The sequence below is a fragment of the Cupressus sempervirens genome, chromosome 3 (assembly GCF_028749045.1).
Source record: "Cupressus sempervirens isolate cs-2001-9-10 chromosome 3, ASM2874904v1, whole genome shotgun sequence".
Taxonomy (NCBI): Eukaryota; Viridiplantae; Streptophyta; class Pinopsida; order Cupressales; family Cupressaceae; genus Cupressus; species Cupressus sempervirens.
In genome coordinates this window covers 608,027,846-608,053,316 of record NC_143120.1, presented here as the reverse complement: position 1 = coordinate 608,053,316, position 25,471 = coordinate 608,027,846, and the positions used below count along the sequence as shown (strand labels likewise).

The window sequence follows — 25,471 nt, the reverse complement described above, 5'->3', positions numbered from 1 at the left end:
TACACCTCAAGCAAAGAAAAGTGTAAAGAAAACCACCAACAGAATAGGAAAGAGAAGAAGAACCATGCAAGTGAGAAGTTCTAAAAGCATAGAAGATGATACTGAAGATAGACTTGTTGAACAAGATGTGCAGGTAGCTAAGACAACTATAGGCAAAAAGACATGGAAACCAAAGGTAGAAAATTTGAACATGCAGATTATAAATGATGACAATTTTGTACAGTTAAATAAGATATATAGCATGTATAGTAGTATTAATAGGAGGAAATTAGAGAATTCTATAATAAGAAATACAATTATGAGGAATAAGAGATTTGATAGCATTTAGAATAAAATTTCTAAAGACCTATACAATAGGTTGATGAATAGGAAGAGAAGAGTAGTGGAAGAAGATTTGGATATGGGGATTACATCCATAAACAAGTCATGTGATGTTGGATCAAAAGAAGAATCTAAAAAAATTTTGAAAGGTATTGAGCCCTTGCTGAGGAACAAAAGAAGAACAATTTTTTTGATGGGAGGCAATTATGAAGAGGTTAGAAAAGAAATAGAGGAGGCAATGATAAAGTACATGTCCTCAGTACCTAAGAAGAGTGAGCAAGCTAAAGATGATAGTCCACTATATGTGGAAGTCCATACACCTTCTAGGGAAGAGGAAGAAGCAGAGGAAACACAACAAGCACTATCACCACCTCATATTTTTATGGGTACTAAATCCATGTAAGTGGACAATACACACATAACTATGGACGCCAAGGAGAACCCATTTGTAGGATATGGAACAAATATTATTGGCAATATCATCAATATCATTGATTATTCTAGTTATAATGATGAGGAAGAAGAGACAAAGAAGAAGGAAGAATAGGAAAAGAGGGAACATGAAGCAGAAGAAAAGAAAAGGAAAGAAGAGGAAAGAAGAAAAAGAGAAGAAGAAAGAAGAAGAGGTAAAGAAGAGAAAAGAAGAAGAGGAAAAGAGGAAGATGTTAGGATTAACCTCAGACACAAATAATAGTTACATGCAAATATAACCACTACTAGAAAAAAGTAGTTTGCATAAAAGAGAACACAAGACACTAATATTTAATGTGATTCACCCAATCCTTCGGCTACATCCACCAACAAAAAGTCCAATATTATTATTATCCAATGATTATAATCCAATTACAATCCATAATCCCTTACTGCTCAATACTGCCACAAGAAGCTACAATATCACCATTACATTATGAAACTACTAACCCTAAGCCTTTTTATACAAGCTTTTTCCACTTACAAAATTAGGGCTAGAATAATAGAAAAATAGTAGCCGACACCTTTTACAATATAAGGACATTTTTGGCTTCAGGGGTAGTGCACCTAGGGCATTGCCCTAGGACCCCATAGGGGCGCTGGCCCTTGACCTCATCTTGGGGGTGTTTCCCCCAAACCCCCATGGAAATAATCTGGAGGGAAATCATGCTAAATAAGCCTCTGAGTTTGATTAAGCTCCATATCACAACAATCTCCCACTTGAAGACTAATCAAAGTCGACATCAATAACCTCCTATTTGGAGATTGATCATAGCACTATTAAACCTATAGCTCCCACTAGAATATCAAACCACCCTAGACTTTTTGTTCTTTTATTATGTTTAGTTGAGAAGATCAATCAAAGTTGAAGAGGAATTCAACTTCTCCCTTGTCACTACCTTTGTAAACATATATTTTGGATTGTCATTTGTATGTATCTTCTCCAACATTAACTATGAATCATCCAAAACCGATCAAATAAAATGGTACCACAACTGTATGTGTTTTTTCTTTGAATACTCAGCTGAATTCTTTGCAAGATGAGTGACACTTTGATTGTCTATAAAAAAATAATTATCCTTCTAAGGGTGTCCCAATTCTTCCAAGAAGAAATGAAGCCATATAATCTCCTTAGTTGCCTCTGTAGTAGCAACATACTCTATCTCTGTAGTGGATAAAGTATTAACCTTCTGTAACCTAGAAACCTAGTTCACAGATGCCCCACCAATAGTAAATACATAACTTGTAGTACTCCACCTAGTATCAATATCCCCTACAAAATCTAAGTCAACATAGCCCTATAAATCAATAATAAAGCCCCCAAAGTGTAAACACTTACTAGATGTTCCTCTCAAATATCTGAGAATCCATTTAACTACATTCCAATGCTCAAGCCCTGGATGACTCATATACCTACTAACAACTCCCACTACATGTTCAATATCTAGCCTAGTACATACCATAAAATACATCAAGCTTCCTACAACTGAAGCATAAGGTACCTTAGACATCTTGTCCTCCTCTTCTTGTGTCATGGACACATCTCCTTAGTCAACTTCAAATGACCAAGTAAAGGTGTGCTAATAGCTTTAGCATTCTCCATATAGAAATGTTGCAACACCTTCTCAATATAATGAGCCTAAGATAAAGTCAATTTTTGGTTCTTCCTATCTCTACAAATCTTCATACCTGTTGGGCGTTCATTTTGCATGAGGTCAATGGCAGGAATCCATAGTGTAATTCCTCTCTTGAAAAGAAAATCTTTTTAAGGATCCACTCCAAGGTTCAGTGTTTGTCTTGCGACATACCAAAATCTGCTCAGTAGAAGATAAATGTGAATGTTCACGAGGAGGCCTTTGCTGGTTCCAAAAACTCTTTTACCTTAGAATCAAGTAAAATATGTTCATTGTCTCAAAATATCACACCACAAGAACAATATTTTTTGTTTTTCAATGAATGCAACTCTAACAATGCAGCTACTATGAGGTCCTATTCTAACAGGGGGGTTAGCAAAGAAAATAACATGAAATCAAATAACTTGAAATTGAAATTCCTAAATGAACATAAGCTACAGAACACAACACGCTGCGAGTTAAACCTTTGAAGAAATCGGTAGTAAACAAGTAAAAAAAGGAGCAGCGCTTCCTAGAATCCACTAATGCAATCGTCGATGAGAATCTGTAACAAATTGAATGATGTTTCACTCTTCATCAAATTGCAAGGCCATGAAAAGTGTGCTCATGTGAGACAAAAAGCTATGTAGACACAATCAGGTGATTTCTTCTCAAGCTCGTTACGTCAATAGAATTCATATATCTGTAGCAAACACCAGAGCTAAAAGATCACACAACCAGAAACAACACAATAAACCTTTGGATCAATCACAATCTCATGAATAAAATCCAAAAAAAAATGACACATTCAGGCAAGAATAACTACACTCCAAATGCTAGCACCAAAAGCATAATTTTATTGCATAATAATGGAGGCCCTTTTTACATTTTACAATGGGGTATTTATAAGAAATCATCTCGTCAATTTGTGTTGAGAGTGAGAGATATTTTAATGCAATAAAATGATTTTAAAAAAATAAAAAAAACTAAATGTATAGAAATTGGTAATCCAACTGGTGCTTAGAGGGACTCCATCCATATTTTATTCATTAATTGGATGCATGAGCCCTTTACATGTCAAAAATAATGAAATCATAAGAGAGAAAGTAGGAGGAAGCCATCAGTCAAAGTAGAAGTGCATGGAGACACCAAAAATAGAAGCTAGCCCTTCACTTGATGTGTGTCAGAGTTAACTTGCCATCAAAATGCATTTCCAATGCATGGAAAGTGCTATTTTTTGGAACTGGCAGTCAACTATCAATGCACCTTTGAATTGCGGAGCTGCAGAGCTATGGAGCTGTGGACCTGTGAAGCTATGGACCTCGACTGAGTCAAAAATCTCAAAAAATTTCTAAGTGTCAAAATTGAAATTCTGTCATCTAGGTTTTGCTCATCTTCATCCTAAAGATATATTTGGATGTTTTCCCTTGAATTTTTCTATAATCTCAGTAATCTTAGGGGCATCGAAAAGATCCAAAGCCTCATACTTATCTTTGACTTTCTGCCTGTAGTTGTCCACCTCAATTTGAGTTTCTAAAAAATCCCCAAGTTCGATATCCAACTCTAACAATGCTTCTTCTGTCCTAAAGGCTTGTCTGATGTCTTCATCACTAGATGCTTCCTCTAAAGTCTTTCTAAAGTTTTCTACAACTACCTCAATTGGTAAAAGCTTCTCTCGTTCTTCATCTTCAAAAATATCCAAGCATGCATCACTATATAACTTTTCTACTTCCAAAATTTGCTCTCAAGCTTGGTCCTTGAGCCTATGTATCTCATCATGCAATGTTTCCATCACTTTATTTCCCTCTGCAATCTTTTCTATCTAATCATCTATCATGTCTAGCTCTTCTCTGGTATATACATCAATCAGAATGTGGTACCTTTGTCCTTTTATGGCCTGTATAATTTCCAAATCCTTGCTCCAAACCCGTACCTCATCCGTAATGCTGAAGTCCTGCCTCAAAATTGCCACGATCTTATCAACATTGTCTTGTGTAGCATGTAATAATTTTAGACTTCCTGTAATTATAGTGACACCCCTATCCTCAAGGTTGTCTCACCAATCCTGACAAGCTCTCAAGAATGGATTTAGATGTACACCTTCCCCTTCTTTAACAATGGTAGTCAAAGTCTCCTCAGGGTGTTCAGAATCAAGAGGACCAATAACTTTAGCTAGATATCCTTTCAAGATCTCAACTAGCCTTCGAAGTGCTTTGATTTCAATCTCATCACGTTCCATATGGTTAAGAACCTCTTTGACTCCCATAGTCATCATTTGTCGAGAAGTATCCTGTGTAGGTTTCCCTAACATGATATCCTTTACTTCATAGTCCTGAAGGCTGATAGCTTCTTCATCTGTACCTTTCAGGGGATGAGCCACTTGTGCAAATAAGTCTTGATTCCAAGTAGTGGTAATGAATGAAAATGGTCTTGCATCCTATAATGGAGAGTTAGGCTTGTTCAAAATCTCTGCAATGTCACAAATATCATCCTCTGAAGCAAGGAATTGATGCTTAGCACTTCTCATTATTTCCTTCTAGAACCATTTTGAGATATGTCCTTCTATAACCTTGGCTCTAGATGATGAAGGGATGTGTTCAACTACCTCCTTCCCTCTATCACTTTTGCTTGGAGTTTCCTGTTGTGAGGGTTCTTCTTCTGTATTCTCAATTTTTGTAGATCCTGTAGTTTGATCCTCAACTTCTTGGGAAGGTTGTCATATACATTCCATTACCTGTGCCTCTTTTGATGGCTCATTAGTAGTCCTTGCTTCTGGTTCTCCTTGTAATGATGATTCTTTCTAAACATGTTCCTCTGAACTCGGAGGTGGAGGTGTCATTGAAACCTTATCTACCATCATAGCTTGACGTGAAGATGGGGGCATTGGATGAGGACCTTGTGTCTTGGGTGGCATCTGCATCCAATCTTGCTATTGAAATTCACCTATAGGAGTATCTCTAATCTTATCTCCAACCAATTCTGTACCCATTGGCATGAAATCAAAATTTGGAATGGGAAGAATATCATCACCTAGGTCTCTTTGCTCATTCACCCATCATTGTACTTCATCTTCTGAAGAAGAGAGCTCTACCATTTCAGCTTGGGTGGGTGGTGGGGTATTTGTGACATTCTTCTTTTTTTCCAATTCTGTGGCTTTGGCAAGTCGAGTTCTCCCTTGTAAAGGCACTTGTTCTTCCTCCCTATCTGACTCTGTCTCATCCTCATTTGATTCTTCCTTGGGAATGGTTTCAGGAACAAATGGATTAGGTACTAATCTTTTATGAACTCTCTGCCTCTTGTTTATTCTAACCTTAACCCTCCTTTGCTTCTGTGGAACCATAGGAGAGGTGGGTTCTTCATGCATCAGATGAATGGATGTCTCTAGAATCTCTCCTTCTTCTTGTTGGCTTGACAAAATAGGAAGCAATGGAAAATCAACCTGGATATGAGAAATTCTAGGGTCTCGGGGGTCTTGGGAAGTAGATTCATGTTGTTGCAAAGGGGCCTATTCTCCAACATGCTCTATCTGGATCCTCTAAGGAGAGGCTCTCTTCCTCTTTTCTTTCCTTTTCTCTAAAGGATGGTAGTATCCCACTAGACGATCAAGCTGGTAGACTGTTTTTGGCCTCATAGGAGACTAGAGCGCAAAGATAGGAACTGTGACCTTCCTCCCCTTTACCCTTTCTGGGTGAGCATGTGCATGGAATATCACTGTGTCCGAAATTGGATCAAGTGGAAAGGGTTTCTTGATCCAACTCTTTGTCATTCTAATGACATGTCTTGCTCGATGATTAATATCATCTCCTTCCTCCCTATCAAATTTTGCATTTAGAATGGGCCTCTCACCAACCTTATCTGTATTGAATAAGGGATCCAGTAGCTCTTGCGAATCTTGTAGCCTTATCTCATCCAGGATGGTCAAATGGAGAGCCTTCTCTGCTAAATACAAAGTCATTCTACAATAGTCCCTGATACGGACATCATAGTCATTTGTGGCATTCATCTAGTGATCTTCAATGGCGTCCTCATGGTAGAACTCTTTTCCTGCCAAATTTTCCACTTTACCAACATTGTTGAAGAATGGCCTGGGAGAGTTATATTCTTCGAGAGGATAGTTCTCCCATTTCCACGCGAAAGTCGGGATATCCTACTTTCTCTTTACCTGGTATGCTCCTATTACAAATGGCCAATCCCAACAAGGCCTTTGTTGTTTCTTGATCCTCTCATAAGCTGACTCAATCTGTCGAGAAATTTCCATTAGAACCAACTTATAACTTGGGTATCTTGGGAGCTTCTTTGGATGGATAGATGCACCACCAACCCGAATGTATGTGAATGTTCAAAATTGGATAAAATATGCACTGAGAGCTGTGATCTATGCCTTGGCCTCATCAGACAATCTCTTTCCATAATTTCCTTTGATGAATCAAATGATGGTAAAGATAAAGGCATCATTCACAATCCTATACTCTTTGATTTGCAGCGAGAGCTTCTTCTTAGCTAGCTGAGGATAAACTATATACGGCCATGCATTAGGGTCCTGCATACTACCCTTTTTGTACAACCCAGGATAGTCAGTGGCTCTTATTGCAAGTAGATATACCAAATAAGAAGTCATATAAAACTTCTTGTCCTTTACTGTCCGCAACTGATCACACACATTCTCACTAAGTGTAGTGGCCCAATCCAGTGGCATCTTTGCATGTCTGATGGTTTCAATGAAGTTAACCATGAATGGAGCAAGATGACCTGATGCAGGCAATCCCATAACTCTACTCAAGAGAATGATTGAATATCCAATGTCATCCTTCATGTATCCTCGAGGCATATCTACTTTATTGATTGTCTTTCCCCGAGATGGCTTCTCAATGTAGTATGAGGAATATATGATGTCGATGGCCTCCTAATGATGATCCTTATGCCATCTCTCAACTGCTTCATATGAAAGCCTGATAAACTAATCAGCTCTAGGTAAGTGAAAAACTCTCTCAATATTATTAGGTCATAGATCTAAAACCACTTCCCTAGTGACGCTCTTTACCACCCTTTCCTCAGGAACAAAATGTTGAGATAAGGTCATAATCAATTCAGCTGACTGAACGGTCCTAGGATGTGATGCTGCATTTACTAATCCAAACTGGATTAAGGCAGATCTTAAAGAAGATCTTTCAGTTGGGTTGTTACAAACCCTCAAAAATTCTCCCAAGTTCGTGTGTCCAAGTTCTGTGTCTTTGATCTCAAAGTGTTCATTGTGCAATCGTGACTTCGGGGTTACGCCTTGGAACTTGTACACAACTGGCTTTGCTGTTGATCCGAATGTGGATGCCATTTGATTATATTACCTATATGTCACAAAGAAAAAGAACGATTAATTATCGGATACATATAAATTATTAAAATGATACTCTAGAACTTATTTTATTTGTTGTGATTTTTAAAAAAAAAAATTAAAATTTTTAAATATATATATATATTTTTAACTAAATTTATTAAAAAAAAACAAAAAAAATAATTTTAAAAAAAAAATGCGGTTTGAAACGCGATAGCGTGCGTGTCTGAGAGGGGTGCGGCAGCAGTTGCACGCATGCATCCCAAAGGGGCACAGTGGCCGCCATCATGCGCGCGCCCAAAAGGGTGTGGTGGCCGCATGCTACCCAGAAGGCGTGTGCAACGACGCATTGCCGCACATCTAGAAGGGTGTGGTGGCAGCGACCATGCGCAGCCTAGAAGGGCACTGTGCGCTTCCTCTTCTGGTCGCATGCGCGCAAGTGCTGGGTCTGCGTGGAAAGTGGAGGGGGGAAGGTTTCCATACCTTTCCCTCCTCAGCTCTACTTCTTCTATATCAAAAAACAAAAAAAAAAAGTTGCGGGGGGGGGGGGGGGGGGGGGTGGGGGGGTTTATAACTTCCCTTCCTCCTTTCTTTGCATGCACGTGTGTCTTGATATGCGTGCACGAGATTTTTTTTTGATTTTCAATTTTTTTGATTTTTTGGTGGTTTTTGGACTCAACTAAAATTTCTTCTCCTAACTCGAATTGCGAGTCCGAGAGTCAAAAAAAGTAGGGGGTCCCCATTCCTCACTAGGAATGGGGCGAGTGTTGTGGAGACCACAACAATACCAAGGATTTGTTTTGCTACCTCCAAATCCTTCATAGAAAATGCATGTGCTAACTAGCATTTTAGCCCCTTAATATGATCCATGTTAGACCCATCTACAAGAATATCATCAACATATAAACATAAAATGATGTAGCTTTCATCATCCAACCTCTTAAAATAGATATAATGATCTGAATGACACCTACTATATGCACGCTCATGCATAAAACTATCAAATTTCAGATATCATTGCCGAGGTGTTTGCTTTAAGCCATATAAACTTTTCTTCAATCTGCACACTAAGTTCTCCTTACATTTGACCTCAAATCCTTGTGGATGAGCCATATATATCTCTTCACCCAAATCACTTTGAAGGAAGGCTATTTTAACATCAAGCCACTCCAAATACAAATCTTCAATAGCCACAATACTTAAAATAGTGCAAATAGAAGTCATTTTAACAATAGGAGAAAATATCTCATCAAAATCAATGACTTTTTTATTCCAAATCCTTTTATAACTAACCTGGCTTTAAATATTTTTTACCTCCATACTCTTCTTTCAACATGTAAACCCACTTATTCTGTAAAGCCTTTTTACCTATAGGAAACTTACATAAATCTCATGTCTTATTTTTCAGCAAAGAGTCCATTTCGTCTTTCATTGTAGACTCTTACTGAGTCTTTGTAACTACCTACACAACTTCATCATAACATTTAGGTTCACCAGCATCAGTAAGTAAAATAGAATACAAAGAAGGAGAAAATATTTCTAGAAGTCTACTTATCCTTGTTGACCATCTAATATTCACTAGCTTGTGTGGTATTTGTTGTAGATCATGAGGAATTTCTAGAACATCAGCTTTTGGAGTATTATCTAGCACTACATAATCATTTTCTTTCTTCTCTGTTGCAGCAACAGATCTTTGTACAACACTTTCTCATTGAATATGACATCCCTGCTTCTTACAATTTTACAATTTTCAAAATCCCAAAGCCTATAAACAAATTCATTCATACCATATCCACCAAATACACATTTCTTTAACTTAGCTTCCAGCTTGGTTCTATTTTTAGAATCTATATGAGCAAATGCTTCACAACCAAAGGTTCTACGAAAGAATATCTCACCTTCTTACTAGTCCATGCTTCCTCTGGAATACCACAACCCAAAGGAGTAGAGGGACCTCTATTAATGAAATATACAATAGTATTAATAGCCTTCACTCACATGTTTAAGGGCAACCCAACACGCAACCTCATGCTTCTTGCATGCTCCATTATAGTCCTATTCATGCATTCAGCCACTCCATTTTCTTGTGAAGTCCTTGGAATAGTTTTTTGTCTACAAATACCATTAGTGGAGCAATAATATTTAAATTTATGACTACAATACTCACCACCATTATCAGATTTGAGACATTTTAATTTCTTTCTAGTCTCATTTTCAACCAAGCATTTCCATTTCTTAAAAGTTTGAAATACATCAGATTTTTGTCTAAGAAAATAAACCCATACTTTTCTAGTTGCATTATCAATAAATGTAACATAATAATGAGAACCACCAACCAAAGATACCTAAGCTGGTCCCCATACATCTGTATGAACAAGTTCTAATTTCTCACTTTTATTTTCCTTCCTAGTCTTCACAAAACTCAATCTCTTTTGTTTTCCATACACACAACTTTCACAAAAATCAATATTAACACATTTTAGACCTAATAAAACTTTCTTTGAATGAAGTACTTTCATACTTTTCTCACTCATGTGCCTAAGTTTGTTGTGCCATAGTGTTGTATCAGAATCTATAGTAGTTATTTGTTCTCCCTGCTCAACTGCAACAACTATTCCTGAACATTCATTTTTCTTTGAAACAATCAAAGTAGAAGGAAAAATATTACCTATACAAAGATATAAGGTGTCTACTTTCACACATTTTTCTACTACAAGGGAACCTTTTGAAACCTTCCAATTTTTATCATTAAAAGTAACTACACAACCCTCACTACTGAGTTGTCCTACTGAAATTAAATTCCTATTAGCCTTGGACATGTCTTACCTCATGTAGTAGCCAATGATTCCCATTCTATTAATTACTCTTAACTTTTCCCTTTCCAACAATCTAAAATAACTCATTATCCCTCAAATAAACAAGCCCAAAATCACCTTGGACATAATCAATGAAATAACCTCTATAAGGTGTAGCATGAAATGAAGCACTCGAATCTAAAACCCATAAATCATCAACACTTTCTAAAGACAAAAGCAAAGCATCCTCTTCATATTTGTTACTTACCACATTTTCCTCCTTGTTCCCTTCTAGTTTATCTACTTCATTGTTCTTTCGAGTCCAACAATCTTTCTTCTTATGCCTTGATTTCCCATAGTACCAGCAAACTCTTGGTCCTCTAGATTGAGACCTCTTTCCCTTTGACTTTCCTCTTGATTTTTCACTATTTCCAGAATTATTTCCTCTCTCAGTCATTTTGCCTTTGCTTTGTGCATTCAAAGCACTTCCTGATGTAGATCCACCTTAAGTTTTTCTATGAGTTTCCTCACTCAAAATAACACCAATCACATCATCATATTTTAGGGTACTAGATCCAAAAACATAATTACTGATAGCCATTACTAAGCCATTCTAGCTTTCAGGCAAAGAACACAAAATTAAAAGAACCCTAATTTCTTCATCAAAATTGATACCCACAAAAGATAATTGACTAGTAATAATATTAAACTCATTTAAATTATCTGCAAAAAATTCAATTTCTATAATTTTCATATTAAATAAATGCTTCATGAGAAATACCTTATTTGAAGTGGAGGGCTTTTCATATAGTTTCACTAGGGTTTGCATCAACTCTTCTGTCATCTTCTATTTTGTAATATTAAATGGCATCGATGGTGCTAGGTCTAATTGAATACTTCCAAGTACCTTTCTATCCAAAAGATCTCAGTCGTCATTTGTCATAGATCCCTAATTCTTGGTTTTTCCTTCCAACGGCTTCCATAAATCCTTCTCATAAAAATAGTCCTTCATTTACATTTTCCATAATTAAAAGTTCTACCCATTAAACTTGTCAACCCTTACTTACCCTAATCTTTCATTGCTTCCACTCAACTGTGAGACTCCCACTCAATTGTGAGACCTTCCTATAGAGGATTGCTATAAAAAAAAGATGACAGTTTAGCTAAAAAAAGAAAAATGGCAACGGTCTAGCTAAAAAAATTAAAAAATGATGACTATGTGGATCTGATACCACTTGTTAGGATTAACCTCAGACATAAATAATAGATACATGCAAATATAACCAATATAAAAAAAAAAAATTAGATCGCTTGAAAAGAGAACACAAGATACCAAGATTTAACATGGTTCACCCAATCCCTAGGCTACGTCCACCAACAAGAAGTCCAATATTATTATTAACCAATGATTAGAAATTGATTACAATATGTAATCCCTTATAGCTCAGTACTATCACAAGAAGCTACAATATCACCACTACATTATGAAATCCCTAACCTTAAGCCTTTTTATACAAACTTTTTCCACTTACAAAATTAGGGCTAGAATAATAGAAAAATAGTAGTCAATGCCTTTTGCAATATAAGGGCATTTTTGGCTTTGGGGCCAGCACACCTGGAGTGCTACCCCTTGACCCCATCTTGGGGGCCCCTATAGGAATAATCTGGAGGGAAATCATGCCAAATGAACATTTGAGTCTGATTAGGCTCCATATCACAATAGAAGAAAGAAAAAGAGGAGAAAAAGAAGAAATAATAAGAGGAACATAAGAGGAGAGAAGAAGAAGAAAAGAAGAGAAAAGAAGAAGAAGATGTGAAGAAAGAGGTTGAGGATAAGAAGAAAGTAGAGGAACAAAAGATAAAGGATACTATACTTTTAGTAGTATCAGTAGCTAGAACATCAACAAAAACATCTATTCCATCTAATGATGAAGATTAGAAAGAATTAATGGGCACCTTGAGAAAATTATTTGAGAAGAATAAAACTATTAAATCTTTGGAGAAGACTATTGCTAAAGTCTTAGAGTGCATGCAAAAGATAGTTTCCACAAGTATAGAAAATCCAAACTTGCAGATCAAGGAAAAAGAGTTGATGAAGACCTTTGATGGGGAACTCATAACTTTGGCTCTAGTAGTAGCAATGCAAGCATAGACAAATCATGAAGCAACCCTATTTAATATAGTGTGCACAAATGCACACAATGATTTGAAGGCACTTGATGGAAACATCAAGGAATTATGAAAATGTATTGCTGAAGGTAAGAAGTTATATGGATACTACACAATGTCTTATACATACTTAATCCAATTTTGATGCAAAGATCAAAGGCCATATGAGTGTGCTTCATACACTCACTACAAGATTTCAGCAACCTAAGATCAGAATCAAAGATTTTGAAAATAAGATTGAGAAGATCCACAATGTTATTAGAAGCATTGAATTTTATAAGGAAAAGGTAATAAGAAGATTCTCTATTCTCAAAGAATAGTTGGCACCTAAAATTGTAATTTTGTAGAGGCAATTGGAGGAATGCCTTTCAACAATGAATTTCTATGACAAATTTTCCTATACTAACGTGAGCGTAGTTGAAGTGGTGTCTTATGCACTTTGCACACTCATCAGTATATTAGATATAGTCAAAGGCAACTAGAAGAAGGACTTTGATAGACTAAAGACTAATTTTTCAGATTGAATAACTAGAATGATGCGCTGATCAACACCATGCTACTAGTTTTTGTGATACATTTTTGGCACCTGTTCCATTGATGTCAAAGGGGGAGTATTATGTAGAGGAAAATTTTTATATATGTAAATGTACATATGTAAGGGGGAGCTTATGTATGTATCAATGTAAAGGAGTGATAAAGAATGTAAATATCCATTAAAACATGAATAAAATTGTTATGTTTTGAAGACAATTTTTGTGCAGTAACTTTTTATTTATTTATTTATGTATGGCATCATTTTGGGACTAAGCCAATTTTCCAAATGTTTCTATCAATGAAAAGGGGGAGATTTTTAGAAATATGGTTAGTTAGATGTCTTGATGGTTTTCATTTATGGCAATATACATTCATCATTTCATTTATGCATTTAGAGATAGAAAATTATCTAGGGGTTAGACAATTTACAACAACACAGACTATAGATCTTAAGAATACGAACATTGCACAGAGAGTTAGCTTATGCATAGATGTGAAAATGTTTGTAACATTATCATGATGATGTGTACTAGTGTGCATGTTTGTATGGACAATATGGTGCAAGTTATACTAAGATTAATAGTGCAAAATAGAGCATAGCAATAAATAGAATTGTATGACTTTAGGAATTATTTTGGTTACAAAATAATTACTAAGTTATATTGAGCTAGTTATGTAGATATTATTCCATAAATTATTTTATATTATATCAAGTGTGTGAAGACATGAAGGCTAATAGTACAGAATTTTGAGACTGTACAAGGTATAAGTAAAGATCTTATCTTGCACAGATATTGGGGAAGTTGTGTGATTAGATGTGACATGCAAACTATTTTGAGAACTATCTGTGAGCCTTATGTGATGTGAAATCTTATGTAAGATTAGGGAAAGTGGGAGTTACAGTAGCAAAGAAAGTATTGTATGTATACCTATCTTGTGAAAGAATTGAATTGTATAATTGCATGTTAGCGAAGTGGGCTCTGCTTGCATACATTGTAATTCTTCTACCAAATCCTAACAGGTTTGTAGCAACTCCTAACATGGTTAAGGTTTCTAACAAAGCCTAGTTTTTTAACAAGGACTCGATACACTATATGTACTTTATAGACTCCTAATAGGGTCAAAATCCTTAACAAGATCCTATTGTTTAGTGAATCATCTAGTGGGTATCATCCCCTCTAGGGTTTTCCCTTGACTAGGGTTTCCCTAGTTAACAAATAATGGTGTTATGAGTTCTCTATGTGCATGGTTATTTTAACTATTCAACATTATTGGTTTACTTTCATATGAAAGTTATAAAGTAATTAACAATATTCAGTTGTGGGAAAAAGTTTGTAAAATATTGGTTCACCCTCACACCCCATCTCACCACCCCCCCCCCTAGTATTATCTATTTCTAACATAGACCACTCATGGTCCAAATCATGTTCACTCACAAAGAAAGACCATTAAGGTTGCATCCATCAGAATGACTTAAAGAAATAAAATGGGAGAGATAGTACAACAAAGATAAGGGAATTTAAGTATTTGTAAGAAGTTTCAAAGGTATTTTTTCTATTATCACAAATCTACCAAGTGGTCAACACTCAATAATTATTTTTTAATTAATAGATTATGATGTGATTAAAGATGTTTATAGTAAGAGACTGATTACTACATCATCTTAGTGACATTATTTCAACTAGATAAGGAAATAAAAGATAATGATTTTTTTTCATCTATAAAAGTGGACTAAATAAAAAATAACCATGCCTTTTGTTGCCCTACATTTTGTCAACACAAAATGTAGGTAACAGTATGTAGCTTTTTAAATTTAGTTTTGTATTTCTCTAATGTTAGTTCATTATTTATTTGGTTAACATTGATCAATCAATTGATCCCAAATGATATAATGAATCCTTTTATTGCAGGCTTTTGTAAAGTCTTTTTAGTTTTCTGTTTCTTGAGCCTATACTTGATTTTTGAAGCCTTCAATTATTTTTTCATTTTTGAGTGTGTGTAAGATATCTTTTGATCTTTTGGTATTTCTCAAATCATTTCCTTCAAGTTTCCCTTCGATTTGGTCTATACTAGAGCTCAATCGGACTTGGCAGTCAAAAGATATGATTGTTTTAGTGCCCAAAAGTGGACTCTCTAGGTGCAATTGCATGATTTAAAAAATTATATTATATTGTAAAGTTGACATTCACTTTTTAGAAAATATAACTTAAATCCACTTTATGCTATTTTTTTAAAGTTACTTTATCACTTAATTGACTATTATATTTTCATGTTGAGTTGCTTTTTAAATTTTTCACTTAAGTGACTATATTAACTTATATGGTTTGATTTAATTTTTGAGTTTTAATTCAAAGCATCTTAGTAAATATTACTTTTTGAATGATATTTTCACATTATATATTGAGATATGTAGTGTAAATATTATTTATGACCCAATTAAGTGACATTTATTCAAAAATTAGTTAAACATGTGCTTAATTGATCACTTAAATTGTGGAAATATGTCTTTTAACTCATTTGCATGTAAAATATGCAAATGCTCTCAGAGAATGCATTTTTGAACTAAAGGCATGTAAATGTTTTTAACTTAAAATATGCAATGAGCCTTCTAGAGTGAGCAATGCATATTCAAGTTTTTAAAATGTGTAATCACCCTTCTATAGTACATTTTTTAGTAAATGACTTTTCAATGTCAGATTTTTAAAATATGCAATGCTCCTCCAAGAGTGTGTTTTTCACCTTGAGGACACACCACATATTTTAAAAATCTATAATGGCACTCTAAGAGTGCATTTTACATGGGCAAGTCATATGACATATTTTTAAAATGTGTAATAACACTCCAAGAGTGTGTTTTTGACCAAATACATATTTTAAAATATGTAAACCCTCCTCAAGAGTGCATTTGACATGAAAAAGGAAAAATAAATGTATTTTAAAATATATTATATCTCTTAGAGAATGTATTTCTCATGTATTTCATGCATTTGCAAAAGGTAAACTCAAATTTGAAGATTCAAGGTCAAAAAACTTCATGCTTTCTTTCTTCGAGAACACATTTTTATCAAAAGTGCTTAGATATGCCCATATAATGGCTTGAAATCCATCAAAAGGGGGAATTTTTGAGTTTTAATGCATACACATGCATTTGGGGGGGCATGATTTTGCATATCCAAGACAAAAATGACTCATATATTTTTCTATTTATGAGCCATGTTTTGGTGAAAAATGCCCAAATTTGGGCCAGTTTTGATCATGTTTTGGCTTAGATAGAAGTCATTTTGAGGTTTTGATCCATATAATTTCCATTTAAGAACACATTTATGCCTTTAGATGTCAAAAATACTTCATTTCATGCCTTCTATGAATCATGTTTTTGTTATTAAAAAAAAAAGCCCAAAGTTTTGGGTTTTAATTCACTTTTTCGCATTTTTAAGTCATGATTTGCATTTGGGTCCATGTATATGCACTTGGGGAAGCATTTTTTGCATTCCAAAATAAAAAAAAGGACTCAAATACATGCATTTTTTGGTCCATTTTTGCTAAACACGACCCATAATTTTGCATGAAAAGGGCACAATTTTGCTAAAAGCACCCAGGAAATGGTATTTTCAGCCCATATGTTAGGATCAATAGAGGTCATTTTTATGTTTAGACCATTTTTTTTGAATTATCATGTCAAATTCAACCATTAGATGCTCATTAATCATTCATTATTTGCAAGTGTGTAGGAAATCAAATAGTTGTTTGTAAATCTAGATTTGAGGGAGAATTGGTCTTCAAGTCTATAAAACTTGCTATTTTGTCTCTTTGATCTCCAAGTAAGTGGTCATTTTCAATATTTCTTTCTAATTCATTCTTATCTTTCTAGTTTGATGTATATTTTAGCTTGATGTTCCACATATATATGTCAAGAAAAGTGCATTTTGCCTTTAAATATGATGAAAACTCTCATTTTCACACTTTTGGATTTTCTCCAAATTCCAAATTCAAATTCTCACATGAAAACAACTTACTTGTTGACAAGGTTGAGTTTAAAACCAAAGGTATGTGTTTACTTTGTGCTTGTTTTCTCATTTTTCTTCTTTTGGAAGTTGCAAGTTCTTTCCCAAGAACTTGAGCATGTTTCACTTCATTTCACCTTCCACCATTTCATGCAAGTACATCATTTCATTCCATATCCATCATTACATTCCAAAGCACATTATATATCATTCACCACATGTGATTAGAAGTAATCTCATCTTCCATTTGTATTTAAATGTAATTCCATCCTTGATATGTATTTATATATAAATCTATTTTCCAAACCCACTTACATGTAATCTCATCCTTTGAACCTAATTACATGATTACATTAAGTCATGATTGCATGTAAATCACTTTTCATGAGATTGTATCTAAAAAACCCAATTTTGGTAAAAGGTCACTTTTAAACATCGAAGTCATCATTTTCACACATCCATATGTATCCCAAATTGCATCCTTGGCCATACCCATGAAAGCCCATCATTTCTCACATGCGATCCATCTTTCCAAGTCTGACTTTGGCCCTTTCTATATAAATACATATGTTTTCTAGTTAATTTCCAACCATCATGTGTGTTTCATAAGTATATAGTCCATACTTATAGCACTCTAACTCAAATCCCAAAGTTTTCATAGATCTAGTTTCATTGGAAGATGTTTTCATCTTTATGTTGCACCACACTTTTCAAGATATGTTAGAATTTCTTCAAAGAATAGTAACATCCTGTAAGGAAGAAAAACTTTAATTATCAAGAAATAAGTATTCATGTGGTCTCCACATTCCCAATGGCAGCTTTGGAACCCAAGTTTGTTTGGGAATGCGCCAAGCACTTTGCTTCAAAAAAAAGGGATGCAAATGTAGGTGAGAAAGTTGTTCTAGATTTACATTTGCCACTAGTAAATTTTGACCCAATTTTCGATGAAATTTGGTCAAAATTTTGAATCATGTTGGTCAAATTATGACCAAGTAGTGTGTAATAATTTTTGTCACCAAAATTTTGACCAAACCTCCAATTGGTCAAAATTTAGACCAAATCTTTGGTTGAAAAGAGTGCATTTCAGATGAGCATAAATAGTCACCATTGGTCAAAATTTTGACCAAATCTTGGTGGAAAACCTTCAAGAATTGGTCAAAATTTCAACCAATGTGGTTCTATCCCATGACCAAGATGCCATAGTCACAATCAAAGAGTTGGTCAAAACTTTGACCAATTCTTAATGAAAAACATAATTTTTTTACCAATTTTGGTCTATCCCATGGCTAGGATGCCATGGTGATGACCAAAGTGTTGCTCAAAATTTCACCCAATTCTTGATGGAAAACCTCCAAGCATTGGTCAAAATTTTGACCAATTCTAGTCTATCCCACAACCAGGTTGCTATGGTCATGACCAAAGAGTTGGTCAAAATTTTGACCAATTTTGGGTTGAAAACCTTCAAGAATTGGTCAAAATTTTAACCAATCTGATTTGTTTTAAAAAAATATATATTAGGTTGTAGTGGATACTGATTACCATCATAATATGTATGAGTTGCATTAGTGAGTGAATCCAAAATAAGTTATTGTTGGATGGTGGTTCTCTATAGGAAAGGAACTGACCTGTAGAGGGAGGGGCAACTGCAACAACCACATCCAACAACAGACCAAAGGCCTAGTTAGATAGAGAAGAGCTAATGGCACCATCAACAACCATAGATGAATCTTTAAGAGTGGAGTCTTTAAAGATAGAGTAATGCTGAACTAAAGCCCCAAACTACCAAGAAGGTCCTTTCTTTGATTTCCTCAATTTTGTAGAACAACACGTAGCAATACGTTTAGTCTTGGAGTAGACCATATAACAGAAAGGAATTCCTTCATAGTATAGAGTTTGAATGCAAGAACCATTAGGGGTGTCAAGTTTGATCTTCTTAGGGAGGACCTTCAAAGAATCAACCACCACGTGCTAGGATTAAACCATAGATAGAAATAACAATTACATGAAAATATAACCAATAAAAAAAAAAAAAAAAAGATCACACAGAAGAGAACACAAGGCACCAAGATTTAACATGGTTCACCCAAACCCTCAACTATGTCCACCAAACAAAAATTCTAATATTATTGCAATCCAGTGATTACAACCTAATTACAATCCATAATCCCTTACAACTCAATATTACTGCAAGAAGCAATTCTACATCACACCTTATTCCATTTTCCCTAAACCTAAGCCCTTTTATACAAGTATTTTTGCCACTTTAGGGTTAAAATTAGTCACAACATGTCAACCATAAATTGGAAAATAATGAAGTATGTATAGCACTTCCTTGATCAGTCACCACTAACAAACAATCTCCCACTTAGGGACTAATCAGAATCCACACTAGACAACACCATGAGGATGTGAGCATAAGTGGTATGTAAAATATTAGATGATTTAGAATCCACCATTTGGAAGTTAGCAATGGCATCACCCACAACTTCTAGAACTGAATCCTGCCACAGGTAAAGGTAAATATTCAGGAGCTTGACCCAAAGAGGAATATGAGAAAAAGATTCAAATGTAGGGTAAATCTAGATAGAATCATAAATCAATGGGTCCCAATCATTTATGTTAATATTAAAATGTATTAGAGAACAAAAACCCTTGACCACCAAGAAGGTATTTTCTTTGATTTACTCAATTTTGTAAGATATCATGCAATAATATGTCCAGTCCCAGTGCATACCCTACAACCAAAAGGAATTCCCTCATAGTCTAGAGTTAGAATCCAAGAACCATTATGGGCATCAAGTTTGATCTTCTTAAGGATGCCCTTCAAAGAATAAACCACCATGAGGATGTGAGCATAAGTGGTATGCAAAAAATTAGATGATTTAGAATCCACCATTTGGAAGTCAATAATGGCATTTCCCACATCTTCCAAAGCTAAATTCAGCCACACATGAAGAGGAAGATTCAAGAGCCTGGCTCAAAGAGGCATATGAGAAAAAGATTCATAAATCAATGGGTCTTAATCATTAATGTTAATATTAGAATGTATCAAAGAATAAAAGCCCCAAACCACCAAGAAGGTCTTTTCTTTGATTTCCTCAATTCTGAAGGACAATGTGCAACAATATGTCCAGACCTAGAGCAGACCCTACAATGTAAAGGAATTCCTTCATAGTCTATAGTCTAAATACAAGAATCATTAGGGGCATCAAGTTTTATCTTCTTAGGGAGACCCTTCAAAGAATCAACCACCATGAGGATGCAACCATAAGTGTTATGCAAACTATTAGATGACTTAGAATCCACCATTTGGAAGTCACCAATGGCATCTCCCATAGATTCCAAAATCAAATCTCGCCATAGGTGAAGGGGAAGATTTAGGAGCCTGACCCAAAGAGGCATATGAGAAAAAGACTTAGATGTAGGGTAAATCTGGACAAATTCATAAATCAACAGGTCCTAGTCATTAATGTTAATATATTAGGAGCTAGAAAATCCTCCTAATCATTAATATTGAATGAATCTATGTTGATTGTAAATGAGACTTACTCAAAATTTATATCAAAGTCTTAAAAAACATTAGGTTCATCAAAGAAAACTCTACAGTTGGGATTTGCTTCTCTAGAGCCTATTTTTCATGAAGAAGAATGGAGATGTTCTATAAATTTTGTAGTAGGATTGGGTAAGATGGTTGTGGCAGTTCCTTTTTACTTTAGTTTTTACCTAATCTGTAAATGTAATTTAATGAATTTTAGAGGTTGTACATAGAATTTGGGAAGAGTTTTCTTGTAATAAAGAAGGGATTTCCTTTTGCCTTTCATTACATAATTTAGTATTTTATCAGATCCTTTCACATGCCTTCCCAAGGTCTCCAGATGGACTTTGGGTAATCTACACCTATGTTTGTAGTATTATTATTACATATACAGGTTTACAAGATCCCATCAATTGCCCCTAGTTTCATGTTTCTACATTTCACATGCATGCAAGACAGGTGGAGAAACCTATGTTTAGTTTAGAGAAGATTGTGACTATATTCTTTGATGGGGCTAAAGCTTAGATAGGTAATGGAGTCAAACTAGTTTTTGGTAGTCCCACTTTGCATGCAAAGGAACAACTACTTTTTCATCTAGTAACAACTAACTCAAATCTCATGTTGATCTCCCCTTAACTTGATATTTCACCATTTACAATCCACAACTATGACTCATTTATCTTAGCAACAACAAGTTATTAGGGGAGATACCTATTATTTTAGAGGGATGTCAGAAGTTGGAGCTACTTGACTTAGCACACAATAATCTAAAGGGGATGATATCTCCTAAAGTCATTTTTAGCCTTGCAAACTTGCAACTCTACCTCAATATTTCCTAAAATTCCTTTCAACGGTCATTGCCATGGGAGGTGAGAAAAATTATAATGTCTCAAGATATTGATAAATCAAATGTGTTTCTTTCTATCTTAATGCATACATCTATAACAAGAGTATAGAGAGGGAGATTTACATAGCTACAAAGTATTTGAACTGTAGCCCTAATGAAAAAAATGCATTTTGAGTTAGCAATGTTGTGGATATGGACATAAATGTAATATTGAAAGGAAATTTTTTATAAAGAGTGACTAGAATTTTGTAATGTTATGTGTGTTTCATGATCATGTTTAGTCATTTCTTCTAATGTCAAACACATTTCAATTTTTTTCCATATTAGGGCACTACCAAACCATCATATTGACTATTTGGGGAAATTTAACACATCAAGTAAACTTACCCACAAGTTATTCCGATTACAATGTCCACCATCTGATCATGGAAGTAGGATCTTAGAACATAGTCACATTGCATCAATCATAAAAAATAAATGTAAGTTTGTTGATTAGATAGAAAAAATTATACAAATCCAAGCTTTAAAATCAAATGAAAGTAGATATATGAGGATATATAGATAATAATTTTTATTTCTTACCCATGCCCAAAAGAAGAAAGCTAATTGAAATGCTCTTTGCAAAATGAATATCCAATGATTAGAATTTGTCAAGAAGTGAAAGGTAAAACAAATGAATCTTAAGAAGAAAAAAAAAACTTGTCTAACTTGAAATAGGGTAAAATGAATTAGATAGAGAAACAACTTGGGTCAACCAAACAAAAATAATATATCATTGGGCTTCATCACTAGAGTTCCTTGCACAACAAGATTTCTATCTTGAATATATAATGCCATTCTAATTATTATAACTTGTAGCAATGTTCCCACTATCAAAAGAATTTGTAGAAAAAAAGTATTTTTAGTCTTTCTAAATTACTACTTAGAAATTAAACAATTGATACTTTCACATTGCATGGTGTTAAAAATGGATGTGATATCTTTTATAATGAGGCATTCTTAAATAGTTTGGATGTTCTTATGAGATAACAAGATAATGCTATAGATATCTTGACTTAATACCATCAAGCTAGTTGTTTTGTATGACTAAAGATCTCAAAACTCTTCTACGACATTGACTATATGGTCCATACATGGAGATTTCTAGTGGCATTCCTCTCACTAATGCAAAACACAACACTTTACTCCCCAATGCACACATTCATAAAGTACTATCTATCATGGCCCCTAGCATGGCACCCAAATCATCTTCTAGATTTGTGATTTTCCAAATAACCCATTCTTGATATTCACAAAGTCCCACAATGCTCCAAGCATGGAGGCATAGAATGGAAGGCCAAGTTTGAATGCAACACTAAGAAAAAATTAGTCATGGCATGTAATCTCCCTCCAAGAAGTGAAATTATAGTATCCCTCATATCACTAGCTTTCTATAAATGTTGCCTCAACATGCATTTCAAATCAAGTGATCAACTTGCACTTCTTCCATTGATAATCCTTGGGAAGGTGTAGGTTAATTGTTACCAACAAAAGTCATCCACTATGTCCATGTCATATTGATTTTGTGTACTATGTTACTTAAAAGTTCTGATCCTTAAAGAAAAACCTTCTTAAATTTAGTGATATATAGGGAACAAAGGAAGAACACATAACCAATTGCTCATGGCAAGGGCCTCCAATATGTTATATGTGGCATAGGTTAGTTGGGATGTCTAGAATATTAGCGTGGGCCATACCATCTATATTTAGTTCAACAAAAGTGGTCAAAGCAAAGAAATCCATCCTTCCCAATTCAATGATAAACATTGCATGTTTCATTATCAAGTACCTTATGCTTTGAGTTATTGCTTGAGATGTGTATTCAATGGTTATAGTGCTTAAACATTAACATGATCTTTTATTTCTAAGGGTTTCTACTGACAAACCCTTTGGTAACTTTTGAAGGTAGGGGTTATCTTTATATAGTCCTTAGGAATCTTCATGATCATTTTATTCCTTGTAGTTTATTCTAGAATGAGCACAAATTGAATTCAGTTGTAATATGATTTTTGTAAAGAGATGAGAATGTTCTTAAATTCAAAATTGGGCAAAGAAGTAAATTTTATTTCATTGTTATTGTTGCAATCTAGACCTAATGCAAGTTGCAAGAACTTGAGTTACTTTAGATAAATAGACAATAGATACTTTACTCAATTCTTCTTGGGACCAAAAAATTGAACTCTATCAAATGTAGAAAATGAGATCTTCATAGATTACTTATTCTCATTATGTACAAAGGAATACAACATTGTGCATTATGATCACTGCCTGATGATCGTGTTCAACAACTTAATGGTGATTATTTCAGATGCTTATTATTTAGTGCTATATCTGATAAATTAAATACATGATGTAATAATCAATATGATGGCACACACTAGATACAAGAGTAAAATATGTCTTTATTCTATCATGAAATGATTATAGAGAAGACCAAAGATGGTTGCTCAAGGAGTACAATTCATCCCACTACACCATGCTACCTTCCTTGATGATACACGATATATTAAAAGATTTGTAGTTTCCAAGAAGAACCCAACCTCCAACCAGTTGACACTTATAACTACCTAGTAGTGACAAACAACTTAACACACATAATTATTTTTTAATATAATAATAAACAATGTATGCTGACTAGACTTGTCTTTTGAATCTTAGTAGTGTATTTATGGTATTTTCTGATGTACCTGAGATGAAGCCGTAGCTATAATATTTTTATGCTATCTTATGAATGCTATCAATATAATTAAGTTTGAGCCTACAACTACAATAATTTAAGCCTATATTATGGTTAATATAACTCCCCTAATTTAAGTCTATCTAGCTCCTCACACTATCCTTGTTGTTGACCAATATTGTTAGCAATTGAAAGCATCACTTCAAACCAAGGAGGTCTAACAATTCTATAAATTTATGTGGTTTTTGTTGATTTTATTTGGTTAATTCCAATTTTTTCTTGGCAAAAATATTTAACTAGAATTAAGAAAGAAAAGCATATGTCAACAATGGTTCTATTATACAAGATTTTTAACAATAATCTTATTTTTCATTGTAGATTTATTAGAGGAATTATTGGTTAACATTAACAAGTTTAGGCAAGACATGAAGCTTCTTGTTTTGAATAAAAATGAAAATGTCACTTGTTTGGCAGAGCAATTAGTAGATTAGTTCAAAGGCCAAGTATGTAGTAATTCTACAGGAGAAGATACTTTTCCTAGCACAGAACCTCAATTTTCAAACTATCCACAATTTTTGGAAAATTGCCACTTGAATATATCTGGTACTAAAGATGAAGTAGTTATTCTAGATTGTGTTCCTCGTTTAGATCCAAAGATAGTATTTTAGAATTATACATATTCACAATATCTTCAGTGTGTGAATGACACAACATTTGTGTCAATTAGGGTTGCTTCTAAAATAATTGGTTTGTGTTGGTTCTAACTACCAATACAAGTGGTGGCAATTTCCAAACTTATAGTAGAGGCATGATATATTATGTTAATAAGTTTCTATCCTTACTACCAATCTTGGGGGCTTACTTCTAGTAGCTTGAAACTCCAATTGGTTGATTTCAATTATTTAAAACCCATTTAGTTTTATATGGTCTAAACATCACATTCTATGTCTTAAGAACAATCTCAATGTCCAAATCCATTGAGCCTAAAGCACACATTTTAGTTTCTTTGGGCATTGTGGTATGTTCCACTTGTCCCAAATTTTATTGGGGTGACATCATTCACATAAAACTAACTCATGTTTGGTTTCCAAAAAGCTTTGCTATCAAGTTATGTTGTCTAACTTTATCATTCTAGAA

At 34.4% G+C, this 25,471-nt stretch overlaps 1 pseudogene; it reads left to right on the top strand.

Moving 5' to 3' along the window:
• Positions 1-7,989: 7,989 nt before the first annotated feature.
• Positions 7,990-25,202, top strand: LOC149568147 (putative GPI-anchored protein At3g06035 pseudogene; annotated as a pseudogene).
• Positions 25,203-25,471: the final 269 nt, after the last annotated feature.